Genomic DNA, 21,440 nt, shown 5'->3' with positions numbered 1-21,440 from the left:
TATTTGTCCAAGTGGACCATTCGTGTGTGCAGCGTAACCTAACCTGAAAATTGCGTAAGAAGAGGGCCAACGCCAACTAAGGGACCATAGCGAGAAAGAAGAAGAATTATAATTTTATAATAAAAAGGGAACGCAGCTTTGTTACAGCTTTTTTCAACACTTTTTTCCGGTTTTTGTTTTATTTTTCAACAATCTAAAATATATTTTGATAGCTAACACTTACCTGGATAAACTTAGAAAGAAAAATTTTAATATAACTAAACGCAAAATTGCATCAAAATCGTTAAAGGAGCCATTTTCGATAAGCCAAAGCATACATGAAGAGTCCCAAAACAAAACGCAATAATTCATTTCGCTAGCAAGGCAACAGTCAAGGTTTTAAACTCACTGAGCACAGCCAATAATAGTCGAGGAATGTCCGACTTCCCCGTTCGGTAGGACCTAACCTTCGCTACGAACCGCAGCGCATAGCAGGAAACTATAGTCAGGTGGTGCCGGCATGCAAAAAGAGGATAGAACTAAGCCCTTGACTATCTGTGGCTGCACTTGGACAGATGGACCTCAAACCAGCACAGCGCACGCTGAGAGATGTTAGATTTTAAAAAAGGTTTTCCTTATCAAAGAATATTAAAAAAGCTATTTTTCAGTTGCATTATCTGCAATAAATAAGTTTTTCATAAAAGCCAGCTGCGTTTCGGAGACGGTAGGCCAAAACTCCGCCTGCATTAAAAAATGAAGACGACCACCATAAATCGAAGTAGTACAAAAAATCTGCATACCCATCGACCTTAACCTATCAAAGTCGCCAATAATTTTCGAAAACTTGCAAGTCAACGTGAGTAATTGCTTAAGTTTTTTAAGTACCCATTAACCCACATATTCTTGTCACCCCTACTATGTCATGTCACTCCATTTTGCTTCAAGTGCATTCATAGTAACTTAAGTGCAGCCTAATATGATGGCCATTCCTTGGAAACATTCAGCTTTCATTAAAAATTGTCATGAATTTAATTGCGAACGAGCCAACAATTGGCCTAAGAGTAGACGTCAAATATGATTTGGCTGGGGAATATCCGTCGAGAACAGCGACAATTTGCACGCAACTTGTGACCACTTTTTAATTGTAAAGCTTGAGGTGAGCGTACAATCGTATGCAATCAGATATGCTATGGCATACAAACTGGATAAATAACACGCGATACGCTACGATATTGGATCCTTCATAAACTCCGAATTTCTTATTGCAATTATTGTAGGTTCATACTTTTTCACGCACTGTAAACTGCTAGAAAATTCTCACAGCGATTAGGAGCCGTCAAGGTAAGTGCAGCAAGTAATGCGCAGACGTTGAGAGCGAACAAGTGTAAATATACAGTGGACTCCCATTTCATGAAACAATAATAAGGTGAATCAACTAAAAATAATCATTTTGAGCAACACGCTTTACGTATTTGAGCCATTGTCTAAGCTATTAATAAAATTAATATAATGAGAAAAATCTGAATGGAGGGTTTTTCAAACATTACAGAACCAAAAGTAATTTTCAAAAAATTTTAACGGGAAATTTTATTTTTTTCCAAGAAAACAATTAAAAAAAATTAAAGGAAAAGTTAATTTTTTTTTTTATTTTTTCTTTTTTTTATGAAAAAAATTGTTTAAGTTGAATTGAAAAGAAAAATCGTTTTAAGATTTGTAAATGAAAAAAAAAACATTATTTAAGGGGACAGATGCCTGTAAACGGCCATATTTTCCCTGATTTTCATTAAAATTATTTCAAATGAAGAAGTCAATATATTTTTTTCAAAATTGGCATACAGTTTATGTATACATTACAATAATATAAATTTTGTTATTTTAATCATTTTAAAATGCGGATGTACACTCAATTCTTCTAGGAAGGTCGCAGCGGGGCTTCTCAATCGGCGGGCATTGTTGCATCGGCGTCAGTGACCTGAATACAAAAAACGTAAAACTTTTTTTATTTATCAATGTCATAATTTCTATATGAATTAAACAAAAATGGCAAAAAAAGTTTCGCGGAATAAAATGCTTAGAAAAAAAATAAAAAGTTATATCATAAAAAAGATGTATGCAAAATTTCAGGGACATCGGTCAATAACTTTTCGAGTTATCGTGTACGCCAATTCGAAAAATATATTTTTGAGAAAAACGCATCTAAAGTTTCAATACAAGAAAATTCAATGATTTTTGTGACTTACCGATTAATCAGCAATTTCAGGGCCATATAATTGTCCTTCTGAAGCCTCGTGGAACTCATTATGTTCAATTAGTTGCTGTTCACGTGCTTTACGAGCTTCTTTAGTGGCTAATGAGCTGAGCCGATTTCCTTGAATCACTCTCTTTTCATTCAGTTTTTCGGCGTAAGATTTAAATTGTCGGTCAATTCATTGCTTCTAAAATCGATGTATATTATTTGAATAATCCAGCAGCAATGTATGAGACCATTTCAATAATTTTTGACCCCGAATGTTTGTGTTTTGGAGCGAGACGCCAAACGGTTGAGTTGAAACTCTCATTTGCATTTTGCGTGTGACCACCCAAACATCTTTCGAGCAATTCATCTCGTGATAAATCTAAAAATATTAGCACTACCTGCTGCTGAATATCTGGATGTAGTGGTGCAGGGTGAATAAAATTTTCTCCAGAGAATTTAGCTCTTTGCCATTTGCACCAGCTGTCAGGACCAGGTGGACAGTACTCATGGCTTGGCTGGTCATACGTCGAGCACAAATGATAATAGGTGGCCATTACAGCTTTTTTCATATTCTAGACGCTGTCAACATTTCTATGAATAGCTAACCCGTAGTATACTGATAATTTGTTGAAGAGAGCCTGAGTGAGTTTGCCTCTTCCTCCAAGTTTTTTATATTTTGTGACTTTTCGAAGGCGGGAACCCATTTTCTTTTGCACCTGGCCAATGCACTCAATTTTCACTACCGGAAAATCGTCTCCATACGGATTTACATGGAGAATACCTTTAAATGTTATTGAATCTCCATCTCCTATATAATTACCCTATTTCAGGCAATACAATTCTTCTGATCTCAAAAACCTTTCTTTGATTGATTCGACTTTCATTCCACCCGTAGAGCCCTGGTGATTCTCTTGTCATTCTGGCTCGTGTTCTTCATATCATGCATTATACTCTTCAGTACCTTGTCTATTTTTCCAGATGTTACACCCTGAACAGAAGCTAGATTTCATCACTAGATCGATAACTTTACCACTGTAGTATCCAATGAGCGTTGTGACAGCGTATAAAGATTTAAAGCCACGTTTTTTCCATGAACCATCGCCTGATACTTTTAAATTTGTAGTTGACCTGCCATTTTTCACATTTTCTATTTTTTCTTCCTCCACAGCTTTCTTTCAATCTTGCAAAAATATGGATTGCGTAGCGATATGTAAAATTGTATTATATGCAGTTTCACTCAAGCCGTCGCACATGTCCATAAAATTACAAAATAAATTAATCCCCTCTCTAGCGACTCCTAAAAGACGCATGGCCAGTACTGGGTACTTTTCTCGCACTTGCACTCGACTGTTCAGCTTCATCATTTTCAGAACGTAGACTACCGTAAAATTTACGTTTATGCGGGCGTGATGCCCAAGTTGATGTATTTTTATCTCCTTTAGGATAAGAACTCATTTTTATATTTATATTTTGAAGTAGTTGTGTTGAATGCGCTCCAAAACTAAACTGAAGAAAACTAACAGCAACACCGGATCTGGCCGACACAAACAAACTCTCTAGCAACTGTAATGCTGTATATTTACTTGAAATTTGTCAATAAAAATATTTTAAAACATCTGCTCATACAAATTTTCAATAATGGACAGATAGAAAGGTGAAGAGATTCAAGAGAAAGGTAAAAAGTCGGCAACTTAACTATACCTCTCCCAGCGCTCGAACGCAGAGAATAGAGTCGTCACGGTTGACGATCTGTAATATAATATAAGAAATACTTAAATTTACGTTCTAAAAATTTTTGACATATTTTTAAAGGGTTTTATTAACATTTTAGGAAAAAAAAATTCGAAATTTTACAGGTATCTGTCCCCTTAAAAGAACAATTTAGGACACTCTACCAAAAAAAATTCAACACTGAATAAATCTCAAAATGTTTTTAAAAAGGAAAATTCAGTTTACTTCTTATTAAACTTAAGCCTACAAATAAGCCAATTTTTAGAGGAATTGACAATATCAAAAATTCTTAGATCACCTAGCTTGAAATCGCTCAGCGTTGGACAAGTAACACCGATATCTGAAAATTGCAAGCGAAAGCGTAGCAGATGAAGATGTCAACTGCAGGCTAAACAAAGCAAGGGCGGCATTCGGGCGGTTGCATACAGTATGGGTGAGTTCACAAATTTGCAGGAGTTCTGAACTGCGAATATTCAGCTCATGTGTGAAGTCAGTGTTGTTGTACTGAAGTGAAACATGGCTAGTATCTGACATCATTACACAGAGGCTACAATCTTTAGTCAACAAATGTCTTCGCATCATCTGTAGAATATTCTGGCAGAACACCATCAACAACGAGGCGCTGTGAATAAATATGAATGAATGAAGAGCTCATCCTATGGTAAATCAAACGCAGAGAGTGGTCAAACACTTAGAAAACCACCAGAGAGCTATACGAGAATGGCACTGCACTGGAACCCGCAAGGGAGCAGAAATTGCGGTCGGTCAAAGAATACTTGGAGGAGGTCGACGCTGCGCGAGCTAGCAGATTCCGACATAGCATGGGACGGCGCAAAAATAACAGCCCAAAAACCGCGAACGATGGAAGAGTATTGTCGAGGCCATATACTCCCAAGGGAATTGAACAAAGAAAAAAAATTTGGGGCTTCCACCCTTTTTGGGAGTTTTGCCGAACTCTTCCTCCTATTTGTAGTGTACGTTTTGATGTTGTTCCACAAATGGAGGCATCTACAGTTTTAAACCGATTCCGAACGGCAGATGAGAAGCTTTTTCAAGACAGAAATGCACTCGGAAGTTTGCCATTGCCTGCCGAGGAGCGACCGCTTTTAGAAAAAATGAAAATCATTTCGTATATCACGCAGGAAAGTTCCAACCGGAGCACTTCCCAATAGTAGTCACGCAACAACTCATTCGGCTACGGCGGCCGTCTGCATACATATATTCGTAAATATTTGCACACATCGATGGTTTTCGAGAAAAGTGACATAATTCAAAAATACAAAATACATACATACAGTTTTCTATATAATTGACGCGTCAATTCGATCACCTGAAAAAAACGACACTAACGCCATCTCTCAGAATTGCTTCAAGATTCGCTTATGACGCTTTTCCAGATAAAAATATATAAACTCTGTAGTTGATTTTTGCTTTTAACGGCAAAACTCCGAACTTGAGTTAATTTTGAGTTGTGTCGCTTTACTCGATAACCATCGACATATCCAAGTCGAGTCCAAAAAAACCATTTATGCTCTCTTGAATGTGAAGTAGAATGATTGGAGTGCTGATTCTGCTCAAATTTTCACACAGCGCTGACATTAAAAATGTAATTCGAATACTGGAACCATAAACAAACACACACAAATGCGCTAAAGCTAATACAGCACATGCATATATTGGAGAAAGCAAAGGCGAAATGAAATATCCTTTCAGTCATAGCGACTAGTTCTAAACTACCTTACTTAAGACCAGTTTGCAATGCAGCTGAAGCAGCTCGTCTCCTATCTTTTTTTAATGCTGGCGAGCAGTACTCGTATTTTTTAAATGGCGATTTCCTACGAGATGGAAATTTCGTTTACTTACCTGTTAACGAGCTCGTATGACCATTCATCCGCATGATACCAGTTAGCCAACTAGTTCATAATGGATAAAAAAAATCAGATGATTGACTCCATCAGCATTCATGTTCATCTAATCCTCATAACGTTGGAGTATTCTTATTTATGGTAATAGAGTGGGATATGTTTTTCATACACCTCCAATAGGTTATTTTGCAACCGGTACGATTGCAGATACTCTCGCACTAGTACGACTTCTGCTGTGAAATAAAAGTTCAGTAGCTCGATTTTTCATTGCAGTGGTGTATAGTATGTATATTAGAACTTAGAATCTGAGTAGTGAATGATGATGAACGTAAAACTCTTGAGCGGTTGTCATAAAAGGATTTAGATTTCACTTAACAACCAGGTAAGAACAGCAACTGAATATGTAAAATTCGTTGGATATTTTTATAAAATAGATTTGCGTGTATTATTTACATATACATACGTACGTACTTACAAGAGTGTGCATACAAATATTTATTTTTATATATACTTTATTTTAAGCCAGCTACAATGCCATAGAAATGTAAGTGGATAACAACACTCCACTGCAACTTTCTGGTAAATGGGGAAGTGTAGAGTGAAAGTTCAAATATGCGCCAAGTGTAACTTTTACATACCCACACACATTTAATAAAATATGACCAGCTCTACCTACATTTGTGTGTACTACATACATAAATGAATTCCGATATTCCGATACAAGCAGCTGCTGGATTCAAAATTTATAGCTGCAATTGTCAATGCGTTGAGCCACTCGAGCCACAGTGGCCATTGCGACAGGAAAGGAAAAAGAGTTGTGAAGCAAGAAAAAGTAGTGAAGACTTCAAAAATGCATTTAAAATGCAATTCCGTGAGAAAATAAAAGCGTAAGCTGATAACAAATGTGAAATGGAAATTCTTAGAAATTAAGAGGAGGGAAAAAAATAAGAGCGTAACCAAAAAATTGAACCGAATAGATTAGTGATACTCGAATGGAATATAATAGATAATTTTGATTTTAATTTTTTTCCTTTTCAAAATTAACAATAAGGCGGCCGCAGGAAATATTTTTCAGATTTTCGTTAAAAAAAGCGAGAATTAATTGTTTAAAAATATCTAAATTTGTAAAAAAAAATTCCTTCAATCAGGCACGAGAACTTTTATTCAAATGAGGCATAGGTATATCATACTGAAGGGTAACTCTCGAAGAATACATTTTGGTGTTTTTATTCAAAAAAATGTTATTATTTATTGTTGATATCGCCCCTCCCCCGAAATGCGGTTTTTTAGAAGAGGCTTGCGGTGCTCACGGTGGCGCATGAGCAGCTCAACTGAAATCAAAAAAATTAAATGATTATTGTAATATAGAAAAATGGTTTTTTAGTGAATCTGAATGGTTTATTTGCACCAAAAAAACGATTTTTGAGGGGTTGAAAAATTAAAAAAAAAATTAATTCCAGCGAACTATGCAAATATTATATTTATAAAAAGTGAACCGTTGAGATTCACGAGGTTGTAACTTCGAAAAATTAAAAAAAATTTTATGAATATCGGTGAAATAGTTTTTGACAAATAATAACGCGACGGTAATTTTCAAAAAACACGACTTCGAGATAATCGAGTCTAAAGTTTTGCGTGCACTTCTCTATCCAAGAAAGGTCGCGCGCTTTCACGGTCTGTAACTTTCGTTCTAGTGCTCCGATCTTTATGATTTTTTGAATATATATTTTTAAGGTGATGTACTTTTAGAATAAGCCATAAAAAATTTTCAATTTTTTAGTCCAACATAAGTAATATAACCCCTTAAGTTACAGTGATCACCAGTTCAAAAAACAGAGTTTTGAGAAAAACGCATTTAAAGTTTTGCCATCGGCTCCGGAACGTCCGAGCGCCCTTTGTTAATGCTGAATAACTCGAAAAGTATTTCTCGGACTCACTTCAAACAATATTTTTATACAATATTTTTAAGATATTATACTTTAAGAAAATCCAAAAAAAAATCCAGGTTTTTGAAAATTCTAACTTCCCCTAACCCCTTAACTTAGCTGTTTTTTATTTCAAATTATTCCCGCTATTTAAAAAACGAAGTAGAGAAAGAAGTAAATCAGCGCAAATATTTTGTTTCACTAGTTTTATTATTTTATTATTTTTATAATCTTAATGTCCTCAACGTTGACACTGTTTCTGTTTTCTGTTGCTTGTTGTTGTTTTTTTTCAAACTCTTACATATTTTCCTTCCCATTTGTTCGCTCGGTTACCTAACGAAAAGCTTCATAACATTTCTTTAAGGTGCATTTACATTTGCCTTTAACTTGTTTTTTGTTAGTAAGTGATATTTAATCGAATCCATTTGTTCTTATTTGTATAAATGGGTTCTAGGTGTATATATTTATGTAATATTTATTTCGTTATATTTAAAACTAAATTGTCGATTTATTTTGTTTCAGATTTTTTTCTTTATTTCAATTTTTAGTTTTTCTTTTTTTTTCTTATTACGCCACTTAAAAATAAATTATCTTTGTTGCCCGATTAATAACAATTTTTTATATGGATGTTGGTGCTACAGGTTAGATTTATTTTTGCACTTTTTTCTTCTGCTCACATTTTATAGGCAACATGCACATTTTATTTGCTAAAACTTCGCTGATATTAATTTCAATATTCCAGTTTTGTTTTAAAAGTTATCTTAGTATTAGACATTTATTGAATTATTATAATTTTTTTTTTTGCTGTTTGATACGGGATCGTTACTTCGTCAACAGGCGACAACGTGATTTTATTTTAAGGTTAAATGCGTGGAAGGTTGTTATTTACCGTTGTTTTTTTATGTATTTACTCGGTTTTTCTTAATTACTATTTTTTTTAATATTTTCTTCTAATCTTGGACCTGTGCTGAGTATCGATTGTGTGCTTTTTTGTGTTTTTTTTTTTTGGAAATCAGCTCTCATAGATTTACGTACAAATAAATTTACATCTTAGTCGCAGTATACATGAATTTCTAAATAAAGGAAATTTGCAATTAATATACATACATTTTTTAAAGTAAAATTCTCTAATACCACTTAAAGCATTTATTCCCATTATCTGCTATGCGTTTTTTTTTTTCGTTTATACGAGTAATAAACCTTTTCAAAGTTCAAAAACAAAATTCAAATATTTTATACGCAGTTTTTATTTGCTGCTTTTTTATAATTTTTATTTTATTACTGTATTAAAGTGGCTGTGCATATGTATTGGTGTATACAAACTGAATTCATAAGGCCACTTGGCTAATACATACATATATAATATAGATACTTATAAATATCATCGTTTATATTTCATATTAATAAAATAAACCGGTTTTTCGTTAAATCTTGTTTTGTGTTTTTAATCAATTTTTTTTTTTAACAGTAAGTATGATAAATTTTGTTACACAGTGTTCTTTAACGCATTGATAATATCGTGCAGAGTTAATAGTTTCAAGGGAAAAATTTCTATGCATGCCAAACTGTAGATTTTTTATGCTTAAGCTGCATACTCAATTTTTCCGTATCTCATCGATTTAATTTTTTAAAGCAGTTTAAAGTTTCAAAACAGTTAGGTTAGGTTAGGTTGGTATGGTTGCCCAAGGAATGAGCACACTTGGACGAAGAAAAAAACCGGTTTCGTCCTTTGTGGTACCATTATGAATGAGTGAGGTGAAAGTGGAAGACCGATGGGATGCAGGGAGAGGGCGGGAAGAGGTGGTGCTGGGATGGTTAGGAGGGTGGGTTTAGAGTGTGTGGATTACGAACGATGACTGTGCTGCGTTTGCGTCAACCGCTTTGTGCTGCTGATGAAATTCATCAAATTTTTAAGGTCAGCAGGCGTAGCAAAGAAGGAGGATGCCTGGATCTTAGCCCCGCCAGAGGAGGGCAGCTAAGGAGAAGGACTTGAGGTAAGTCCAAGTCTCACAGCATGCATTCCTCGCGCATAGTGACCTGTGAGAAAACCCAAGAGATTCGTGAGCTGATATTTAGTCAACCTAGGAAGCTCGCCCGAGCGCCCCCGGTCCACACGTGGCCAAAATGATTTCGCGACTTTACAAGTTTGTGTACCTGCCCAACGCTCGCTGAGCTGGTGCGATACCCATCTATCCAGGAACCGCAGGTAGTCAGGGGTAGCCAAAGCAGTATATTTTCAAAAAATGGTTTTAAATATTGCTTTGGGGAATAGGTTCATAGCATTTTCCTTTATTTTACAACGATGTCTTGCTGTTTGGGTTGAAGGGTAAGTATTCATTCGATAGAACTCTTTCCGCTCTACAAAACTATTAAACAGGTACTGTTGTTGGTAGTTTTAAGATAGGAGACATATGATTGAGCTCAATATACTCCTTCATGAATAATGAATATTGTGCTTTCACTTCGTGATTGCGCTGAAGACGCCTTTCAAGAGCCAAAAACCGTCGCAAAGCCTGTTGGTACGAATCTCCAAGTTGATGTACGCTAGGCTTTAAAGGAAGGCGAACCCAATATTCACCTGCCGCCATACGACTGTAATGCGCCTTGAAATGAGCCTCGCAATCGATTTCCTCCTTTGTAGCCTTTCGAATGGGCTCAAAACTGTTTTCTACCTCCCAAAGTGAACGCACCATATCGTTGGTAGTTTGCTGAACCGCATCAGACTCAAATGAATTTGTTGCTGTAGTTGTGTAGGATGATAACCTTGACGAGATACCACGACCGCTAGACACAACCCAGCCAAAACGAGTTTTTTGCAAAATATGATTATTATTTCTTAAATGAAATTGACCAATACATAGCAGGTCAAAGAACATGCTTGCGCTCGATTGAGTAGCAAAGAATAGCAAAAAATAAATACAACAAGAAATGATACGCAGATGTGCAGGTGTGCACAGAATGATATCCAAAATCAAAGTATATTTTGTTTTACAGCTTTGATACAAAGTAAAGTAAAATGTGACATAGGGTTGCGGTGGGCAAAACTAAAAAATGTAGTAGGTGATGCCACTGAATTATGCTATGGCGCTCTGAACAACTATGTTAATTTTATTTTTGAGTTAATTAATTTTTTATTAGTTTTGAGGCTTAGAAATAGAATACCCAGGAGGTAAAAATCACGTTTTCGACACCAGTTCTTCTTTGCTTTTCATCGGGGTCAAAAAGCTGCCGAAGCAGCCCGGGACATTTGCGACGTGTACGAAAAAGGTAGCCCTCAGCGGAAACCTGTTCTGAATTCGATGAAAAACGTATCAAATCAATTTTAAGGGGGAAGGGTCACCGAACTACATAGTTGTGAATTGGCGGAAAAAATTAACTGCGATCATAAAACGATTCTCAACCACCTTCATTCAATGAGATTTACCAAAAATTGGGAACCTGGGTGCCTCACGAGCTCAATGAAAAAATTCAAAGAAATTCAAATTGCTTCTCATCATCTCGCCCGCCATCGAGCAACAGCCCACCATCCTAAACAACGCTTTTTGTACCGAATCGTCACGGGAGATGAGAAATGGTGCCTATACATCAATATGAAGCAAAAAAATGAGTGGGTGGCTCCAGGAGATACGCCAAAGCCAAGAGTCAAGCCGGATCTTCATCCAAAGGAGATCATGATATGTGTTTGATGGGACTGAGAGGGCATGGTGCGCTGGAACTGGTGCACGGTCAACAAGGAGCTCTAGATACCCTGCGTGAATGCGGCTGTTCGACCTGATCGACATGGTCAAACCATACTCCTTCACGCCAACGTCAGGCAAAAGTTGTCAAAGCCGCACTCCACTACTGCAAGAGCTCGAATGGGGGCACGTTAAGCATCCGCCGTATTCTCCGGACCTTGCACCGACCGATTAGCATCTTTTCCGATCCCTGTCAAACCATACGAAGGGTACTTCGATAACAAAGAGGTCTTTAAAAACTGACTCAACAACTTCTTTGATATCAGACCAGGCGATTTTTGGCGGAACGGCATCAACAAATTAGTCGAGAGGTTGTAAACAGCAACGGCGAATATATAATTGATTAACTTATTGATATAATTATTAGTTTTTGTCTTCCGTCTTCAACCTAACATTTCTACACACAGATTTTGAACTCCTAAGAGTATGAAATAAGGTATACGCAATGAATACCTTTGCTTACGTTTCGCCTTCGAAATTTTGATGACCTTTAAAAAATTAAAGTGACGAGGAAATGAAAAACTGAGTATGCAACGTTAGCATATAAAATCTATAGTTTCACGTGCATATGCAATGCACGGGCAAATTAGTAACGGATTTCAAACATAATAGTGTGATTGCAGTATTGCGCATAATCTCACACCAAAGCAACAAGTCAGACTTGAGAGGGCGAAGGAGTTGCTTCACTTGGTTTGGGCCGCTGTAACCGCAGATGGGTACTCTCCAATAATTTTCAGCAAGCCTGGCGTTAAAATAAATGCGAAATATTATTGGCAAAGTATTCTGGAAGTTGCTTTGAAGCCGTGGACAGTCAAACATTTCGATGGCAGACGATGGACATTTCAATAGGGCTCGAGTGAACCAAGTATGGCTAAAAAACAATGTTCCGAACTTCATAACGTCCACACAATGGCTCTCAAATTCACCAGACGCGAATCCGATGGATTATTCTCTTTGGACCATTTTGGAGAGCAAAATCCGAACTAAAAGATTCACCAGTCTCGAGACGCTGAAAAAAGCCATTGTCCGCGAATGGGTCAAAATGCCTGCAAGTCACATTCGGGCAGCTTGCGATTCATTTCTGGACTGTCTCAAGGCCATAGTCAAGGCAAAAGGTGGTCATATCGAGCAAAAGTTAATTCTTAATTTCGTATTATTTTCACACATTTTTTACTTTGAATTGAATAAAAGTAATTTTCCAAAACTAAATGTATGACCTTTTTAATTCGAGTGCCTGACCCTGTATATTGGTTGGAGTACTGACGGGACATTGTCTCACTCCAAATCACACAGCTAAAATGGGATTGGTTCGGAACGACGCGTGTAACTTATGCGAAATTTTTCAAAACTTTTCAATGCTTCCAAATTATGAGTTCCATTTGGGGGAAGAGAAAGTAAAAAATAATATAGTTTAATTTTGTATTATATAATTATTAACTTTTTACATTTTCCTCTTCGAAATTCTCTCAATTTTCTAGTAGTACATAATTCTTTTTGTTTTTTTTGTGAATTTATTTTTCCATAACTTGATTAAATTTTACTGATTTATTTTCCTCTCCATACTTTACGTTCCCGGAACTATATATTTTTTTAATATTCTTTAATATCTTTAATATTTTTTTAAAGCATCCTTCGCCATATTACTTGCCATTATTTTGGTTTTCGAATTTCGATTTACTTTACTTCCATTTCTTTTTATATATTTTTTATGGCCTTAAATCGTACATTGATGTCTTGTATAAACTTAGGTTTTAGTTTTCAACTATATTTGTATTATACTTGTGATTTGGTGTTAAAGTACATTTGTATATTTTTCGACAAACCTTTCATTAGTTTTTTTTTTTTTGTTGCGTCACCGTTTTTGCTTAATTTTATTTTTTTTTTAATTTCTATGCAAAACTTCATTTTCAATGGATAAGAAAATAAGAAAGGCACGAAAAAAAGAACTCTTCTGAAAAAATGGCTTTGGTTGAAATGAAAAAAGGTTTAACCCAAGCTTTTTTACATATTTTGCTATTGCACTTTTTAAACCACACATTTTTGCTCGCCTTCTTCTTGATTGACGCGGTAAACGCTTCGCCAAGTTTGGCCAAGTTTAACAAAGCGTGTCAGTCGTTTCTTTCTCAGGCTAATCGGCGCCAGTTGGATACACCAAGTGAAGCCATGTCCTTTTCCACTGGATCTTTCCACCGCAGAGGAGGCCTTCCTCGATCTCTATGAGGATGGTTCCATATGTAGGAGTCCACGCAAGTGGGGAAAGTCACTGATTGCGAACACCCGCATCCCAGTGTAGCTGGTTGTGCGTTGGGTTTTTGACCCGCCATGTAAAAATAACAGATCAGCCATTACATCCATTAAAACCAACCGTTTGGTGCAGTCTATGGGCTGGAGGAATCGTCGGCCCATATTTCTTCAAAGACGAAGCTGGCGCCAATGTAACAGTGAATAGGTAACAGTACCGCGCCATGATAAACGACGTTTTGATGCCGGATGCCGGATGCCGGAAATTCAAGCCCGTAGCCTCCACAAAATCTCCTTCCGTGGTTCCAACAAGATGGCGGACGGCGCTACTTGCCATACAGAACGTAAAACAATGAATTTGCTGCGTCGTCGTTTCGTTCAGCAATTTATCTCTCGTCTAGGACCAGTGGATTGGCCACGAAGATCGTGTGATATCACACCTTTGGACTTTTATTTGTAGAGGTAGATAAAGTATAAATGCCTTATGGATAAACCAGCTGCGATTGAGTTATTGGAAAGCAACATTACTAAAGTTATTCACGAGGTACGGCTATTAGAAAAATTTTTTCATTATTTTGGTCTTTCACCAAGAAGCGAACCTATGTTTTCTCTGAGTTCCGAATCTTAGCCACGCACCAACCCATTCGGCTACGGCGGCCACAGTCTAACTACTTTGAGTATAAACCAGCTCCGATTGAGGCTTTGGAAGCCAACATTCCTAAAGTTATTCACGAGGCACCGACCGAAGTCCTCCTGCGAGTCATTCAAAATTGGTGTTTACGGATCGTCGAATTACGACGCAGTTGCGGCTAACATTTCAAAAGAATTTTCTTTAAAAAATAAATGTCACGAATGGTTCTACACAAAAATAATAAAGATTGCCGAACCAATTTGAATTTTCGTTGCTTTATTTCAATTTAAAATTCGATACCTCTAAATTAATCACCCTTTACGTCTTGTAGGGACTTGGCAGAAAAAATTAACTGCGATCATAAAGCGATTCTCAATCACCTTCATTCAATGGGATTTACCAAAAATTGGGAGCCTGGGATCAACAAGGAGCTCTACATTGCCCAGCTACATCGCGTGAATGAGGCTATTTGGCTGGAAATACCTGATCAACATAGTCAAACAATACTCCTTCACGACAACGCCAGGTCCTATGTTGACGCCAGACGTCAAAGCCGAACTCCAACAGCTCGAATGGGGGGTCGTTAAGCATCCGCCGTATTCTCCGGACCTTGCACCGACCGATTAGCATCTCTGCCGATCCCGATTACCTTTGATAACAAAGAGGTCCGCACGTCTAAAAATTGGCTCAACAAGTTCTCTGACACCAGAGCAGGCGATTTTAGGCGAAACGGCATCAACATTTTAGTCGAGAGGTGGAAAGAGGTTGTAAACAGCAACGGTGAATATATAATTGGTTGACTTATTGATATAAATCTTGGTTTTTGTTTAAATAAAAGTCTTCGGTAAACACGCTCTGAACTTATTCCCCAAATATATTTCGACATTATGGCACTTTCCCAGCAAACGCCCGATACTGTAGGTCAATTGTTACTGACTGAAAAATATAAAGCTTTAAATATACAATATAAAAAAAAATATAAACAAATGAAAGGTGTTTCTCTTCCCTGACACACTAAAGTAAATTTTCTTAGCATTAACCCCTTGGGTACGGATTTATTTGAGAAAATATTTGCATGTGAAACAGATTTCATTTTCGGGTTCTCGGAGTGCTATGTAAAAGCAATACATTTTACATAAGAATGCCTTTATTTCTGAAATATTAGTGGCATATTTAGTATTAGAATGACTTCAGGTAGTTCGAATTGCAAAACAAAAATAAATGAATAAAAACCTTAGACAAATAGGCAAAACTTACAACAAACGGAGAAGGGTCGACCAGTGTACGTAAACGCCGGACACAAACCGTGGCAACAACGCGCACTACTCCGAGCGTTTATCACCCGCACAAACGCAGCGATTGCAGGACCGCAGCAACGGCACAAATTACCGCAAGACAATACCCATAAATCCGACGCCGGAAGGGAAGCACTTTATAGTACGCACAAGCGCTAGCCAGGAAACGGAAATAAGCGCCAAAAAGTAGGCACCAAAAAAACGCAAAAAAAATTGGGGGGAAAAAAAACGCCCCAAAAAGTAGGCACCAAAAATATATTTCCTACAAATTTGCACCAACAAACAAGTGCCAAAAAGTAAGCAGTGTTATTTCTCACTAGAAATTAGCAACCACAAGGAAAAACTCAGGAAAAATAGCATAAAGTGTATCTAAGATATATATAAGGTATAGCTCCTCTACGTATATCTTTTTTCTCTCTCGCGGAACGAAAATGCCCAAAACGTTGCTTGGCCTGGAAATTTTACTCTCCATGCTCGCTCGTCCATCGACGCCTAAGAAGTTTCACTTCAAAAAAAATAGCATTTTTCGCGATAAATTTGAAAAAGTCATAACACTTAACAGCGACATAATTTTTTTCAACAATCAAATAAATGTTTTTGTTTTAATTTTCTATTATTTTTCAGCTTCACACGTTGTGATTTTTTTTTTAACCTTTGACTTTTTTTCGCGCACCTGCTAGATAATTGTTTCTTTATTTAAAGGAATTATTTTTTTTTTTTTTGTTTCTTTGATACCCAAACATATTCTTGTGTTGTATTTTTTAGTTATACCATCGATTATATGTAAATTGCCGCTATCGGTTGTAACTCAACTAAAATTTTCTCCGTTAGTTAATGCAAATATTGTTTTTATCGATTTATTTAGCTTACCAATGCGTTACTTTTTACGGTTGCGATTTATTGTTACAAATTCTGTTAGCTCTAGTATCATAATTCATTTATTTATTTATGTATACGTATCTTTATATGTGTATATGTATGTATGTATATGTGTATACCAGATATACATATGTTATGCCATGCATATGTATGTATGTATGCATGTATGTATATGTTTCGCTTAAAAGTTATCATCAAGATTTGCCAGCCATAAATTAACAACTATTTAATGATTTTCTTCATTTGCGGCAGCCTTTCAACTGCATCTCGCATTTTCCTATTCTGCTTCTTCACATTGTTTTCGTTAATAGTTCAACACTAACACTAAATAACACTACGACATAGCAGTTATACGTATGTATGTATGTTTTTCTTTCATTGCATTCAGCACTTGCCCATTTTTTTAATTTTTTTTTTTTTTTTGTTTTTTTTGTTTGTCCTGCACAGATCCTATTCAACTTTGTTTTTGTGTGAATATTTAGCGTAATGCATTTAAAATTATTTAACTTTTCCTTAACTATTATTTTAGAGTTTTCTCTAAATTCATAATTCATTTTTCGTCTCTTCGTCGCCACTACTATGGTTCCACATGATGGAAATTTGAATGCCCTTTCCGAGCTTTGATTGTTTTCTTTGCGTAAAATTTTCTATTCGTACGCCACTGTGGCTGTGACAAAATGCTACAAATTCATTAATGATCTTCCAACGCTACTTAATCAAAATGTTTCTTGTTGGTTTTTGTAATTTTCTAACTGGTTTTCGAAGTGGTTTGAAACCGGAAGCGCAAAAAGAACTTCTCTTCTACAATTTATTTTTCAGCAGGCAGACAGCCAGCAGTTCGAAAGCAGCTGAAACTTTTGTGAATTTCACATTGGACGCTTTTAAGAAAAATTTTTTTTTTTTGTTTTTTTTTTTTTTTGCAAAAGTCAATTAAGATTAGCGCAAAATTATATTAGCAATAAAGTATAGTGTAAATAAATTTATTTAATATTAAAGTAAGCTAAAAATAAAGTATTCCATATAAAGCTTTTAGGTTAGCTTGTGTCATATTGACAGTCAGTGTTTGCATGTAGTAGTGGGCATGCAAGTAATGTTAATAGTTAACAGTTAAAATCCAAGACAGGAAAAATTTTATATATCAATTCTGCTATCATTAAACTGGATTCTTAAGAAAAATATGAATGATTAATATTTCAAAAAGAAAAATTACTATAAAACCATTGTACAAAAATACAAGTAAAAACACTCTTCTTTTTCCTATTTTTTGATAGGTCACACCCTGGTGTGAGTTTAACCGGCAGTCAAGTGCGTGATGGTGTGAGTGCTTGGTCTTTTTGCTTGAGTGTATTGGCGGAGTTGCTATGCCAAATTAGCATTTTTAAGCAACATTAAAAACAATAGAACAGCGACAAACAAAAAAATAGAAAATAGTAACTTTGTCTTGGAAAATTTGCAATAACAAATATTTTTAAAAAATTTCTTATCCATGATAATGCTTTTTATTGAGAAATATCTGCATTTCTAGGCCATTTTTTAGACTTTTTGATGCGATTTTCTATGAAATTTAATCATTTTTTATGCAACCATGTTTTTGATACGATTTTCTATGAAATTTAATCATTTTTTATGCAACCATTTGACATAAAAAAGCTTTTCGGGAATCGTGTGATCTCAGCTGTGGGCATTTTTTGACAACCAGCGGAGAGTCGTTTCACTTATGGATCTGTACAATGAATAAAACCCAGCAATTTACTGCTTAATAGAGAAAATAGTGATATATCGCCTTCAGTAGTTTTATCAAAGTCCACACAGACCGACATAGGTATACTATTGTGCATATTTACTGTTTCGCAAATTTTTTTTTCCAGTGTATTTCATTGATCGGCATCGTCACTATGGAGCTAGCGAAGCTTAAAAAATGTTGTCCTCATTTTTGAATTCAATATTGAAATTCAATTTATATCGAGTAATCGATAATTTTTTGCTTTAGTATTGAAACTCAATTTATATCGAGTAATCGATAATTTTTTAATTCAATATTGCAATTCAATTTATATCGAGTTGTCGATAATTTTTTAATTCAATATTGAACTTCAATTTATAGTGAGTAATCGATAATTTTTTCACTCAATACTAAAAGTAATCGATATTTTTTTAATTCTATATTGGAATTCAATTTATATCGGGTAATCGATTATTTGTGAATTCAATATTGAAAATAATCGATATTTTTTAATTCAATATTGAAATTCAATTTACATCAAGTAATCGATAATTGTTTAATTCAATATCGAAATTCATTTTATATCGAGTAATCGATAATTTTTTAAAATCAATATTAAAAGTGATAGATAATTTTTTCATGAAATACTGAAATTGAATTTACATACATATATTGAATTCAATATTGAAATTACATTTATATCGAGTAATCGATAATTTTTTGGCTCAATATTGAAAGTAATCGATAACTTTTTCATGAAATATTGAAATTCAATTTATATTGAGTAATCTATAATTTTTTAATTCAATATTGCAATTCATTTTATATCGATAATTTTTAAATTCAACATTAAATGTAATCGATCATTTATATCGAGTAATCGATAATTTTTGAACTCAATATTGAAATTAAATTTATATCGAGTAATCGATAATTTTTAGCTCAATATTAAAAGTAATCGATAATTTTTTAATTCAGTATTGGAATCCAACTTATATCGAGTAATCGGTAATTTTTGAATTCAATATTGAAATTCAATTTATAGCGAGTAATCGATCACTTTGAAATTCAATTTATATCGTGTAATCGATAATTTTTAAATTCAATGTTGAAATTCAATCTATATCGAGTTATCGATCATTTTTGAATTCAATATTTCAGTTCAATTTATATCAAGTAATTGATAAAACGATTTTACATTATTTTCGTGCCCATATCTTTGATTTATTGAAACGCATCGAAAATTTAATAAGCAAAAAAATCATAAATTTGATTGCAACAAAGGCATTTGTGACAAAGCGTGTGTGGGAGGATGCAGGGATTACGCATATTACTTACTACTCGGTTCTCATCGAGTTTGAGCAAATCAGATATTGGAATGCCATAAATGTATAATATTGTTCAATTTTTTCTTTACCACCAACTTTTTTCTTTTCCTTTATGCTGCTTTTCATAGTTCCATTAACCTAACCTAATTTATAATATTTGTTTATAAAAGCCGAGTATTTCGACATTGTCTTCTCAGTTCTCTCCCAAGACCCATCAACAATTACGTTACGGCAAAGTCACGCCCATCTTCTACTTCAATCTGCGTATTCTTGTGATCTACCATTCTTAGTTAAAGAGGGAGAGTAGCAGACAAGTCAGCGAACAAACAAGTCGTACACACAGGCAATCTAAAGAGAAATCAGGAGGGAGACGGGTATTAATGTCGTGCGATATCCCTTCACACGCTGGACACATATTGGATATGTCGAGGTCGATTCTGAATAAGTAGGATTTGCTAAGGTATCCAGAACGTTCAAAACTACGCGAGTCTCGCGAGGCAGCTGAAACTCTTCGTCTGCAATAGGTGGTGGTTGGACTCCGGTAACAGCATTCAGAGATCGGGCGTTTAGGAAGGTGGTAAGTGCCTCCCATTGAATGTTGCTTAGAGTTTGTGTCTGTATACTTTCCGCTCCAATAATTGTAAATGTGTTTTGCCCTTGATCTCCTCAGTATAGTTGTAAGGATGCCTCCTGACGTGCCTGGAAGGTGGCTCAGCTTCTAGCAAGTGTCTGATGCAGGGGTCACACCTTCGGTAGTATTTTTATATGTCTGTAACTTTATCCACTGCGAATCACTTGTGCCAGGCGATCAGATAGGCGCAGCATAATACAGAACCGGTCGGCCTATTGCGTTGAAAGTCGACAGCAACATTTCTTTGTCATTGCCCAATGAACTGCCGGCAAGCGATTTGAGGAACTTGTTGCGATTTTGGACCTTGGTTGCAAATGCAGTTGTGTGCGCAGAAAAGGAGAGCAAACTATCAGAGGTGAGCAAACTATCGAAGGAGAGCAAACTATCAAACGAGAGCCAACTATCAAACGAGAGCAAACTATCAAAGGAAAGCATGTTGTCAAAGGAGAGCAAACTATCCTCTCAAGATAGAGCAAACTATCCTCTCAAAGGAGAACAAACTATTCTCTCAAAAGAGACCAAACTATGCTATCAAAGTACACCAAACTACCCTCTCAAAGGAGACCAAACTATTCTTTCGAAGAAGACCAAACTATCCAATCAAAGGAGAGAAAACTATCTCCTCTCAAAGAAGAACAAACTATCCTCTGAAAGGAGAGAAAACTATCCTCTGAAAGGAGAGAAAACTATCCTCTCGAAGTAGACGAAACTATCCTATCAAAGTAGACCAAATTATCCTATCAAAGAAGAGCAAACTATCCTTACAAAGGAGAGCAAACTATCCTGTCAAATGGAGAGCAAATTATCCTCTCAAAGTAGAGCTAATTATCCTCTCAAAGGAAAACAGACTATCCTCTCAAAGTAGGGCAAACTATACTCTTAAAGGAGAGCAAACTATCCTCTCAAAGGAGAACAAACTATCTTCTCAAAGTAGAGCAAACTACCCTCTCAAAGGAGAACAAACTATTCTCTCAAAGGAGACCAAACTATGCTATCAAAGTACACCAAACTACCCTCTCAAAGGAGACCAAACTATTCTTTCGAAGAAGACCAAACTATCCAATCAAAGGAGAGAAAACTATCTCCTCTCAAAGAAGAACAAACTATCCTCTGAAAGGAGAGAAAACTATCCTCTAAAAGGAGACCAAACTATCCTCTCAAAGGAGAGCACACTATCCTATCTAAGGAAAGCAAACTATCCTATCAAAGAAGACCAAACTATCCTCTCAAAGGAGAACA

The sequence above is a fragment of the Anastrepha ludens genome, chromosome 6, assembly GCF_028408465.1.
Source record: "Anastrepha ludens isolate Willacy chromosome 6, idAnaLude1.1, whole genome shotgun sequence".
Lineage (NCBI taxonomy): Eukaryota > Metazoa > Arthropoda > Insecta > Diptera > Tephritidae > Anastrepha > Anastrepha ludens.
This window is presented reverse-complemented; position numbering follows the sequence as displayed.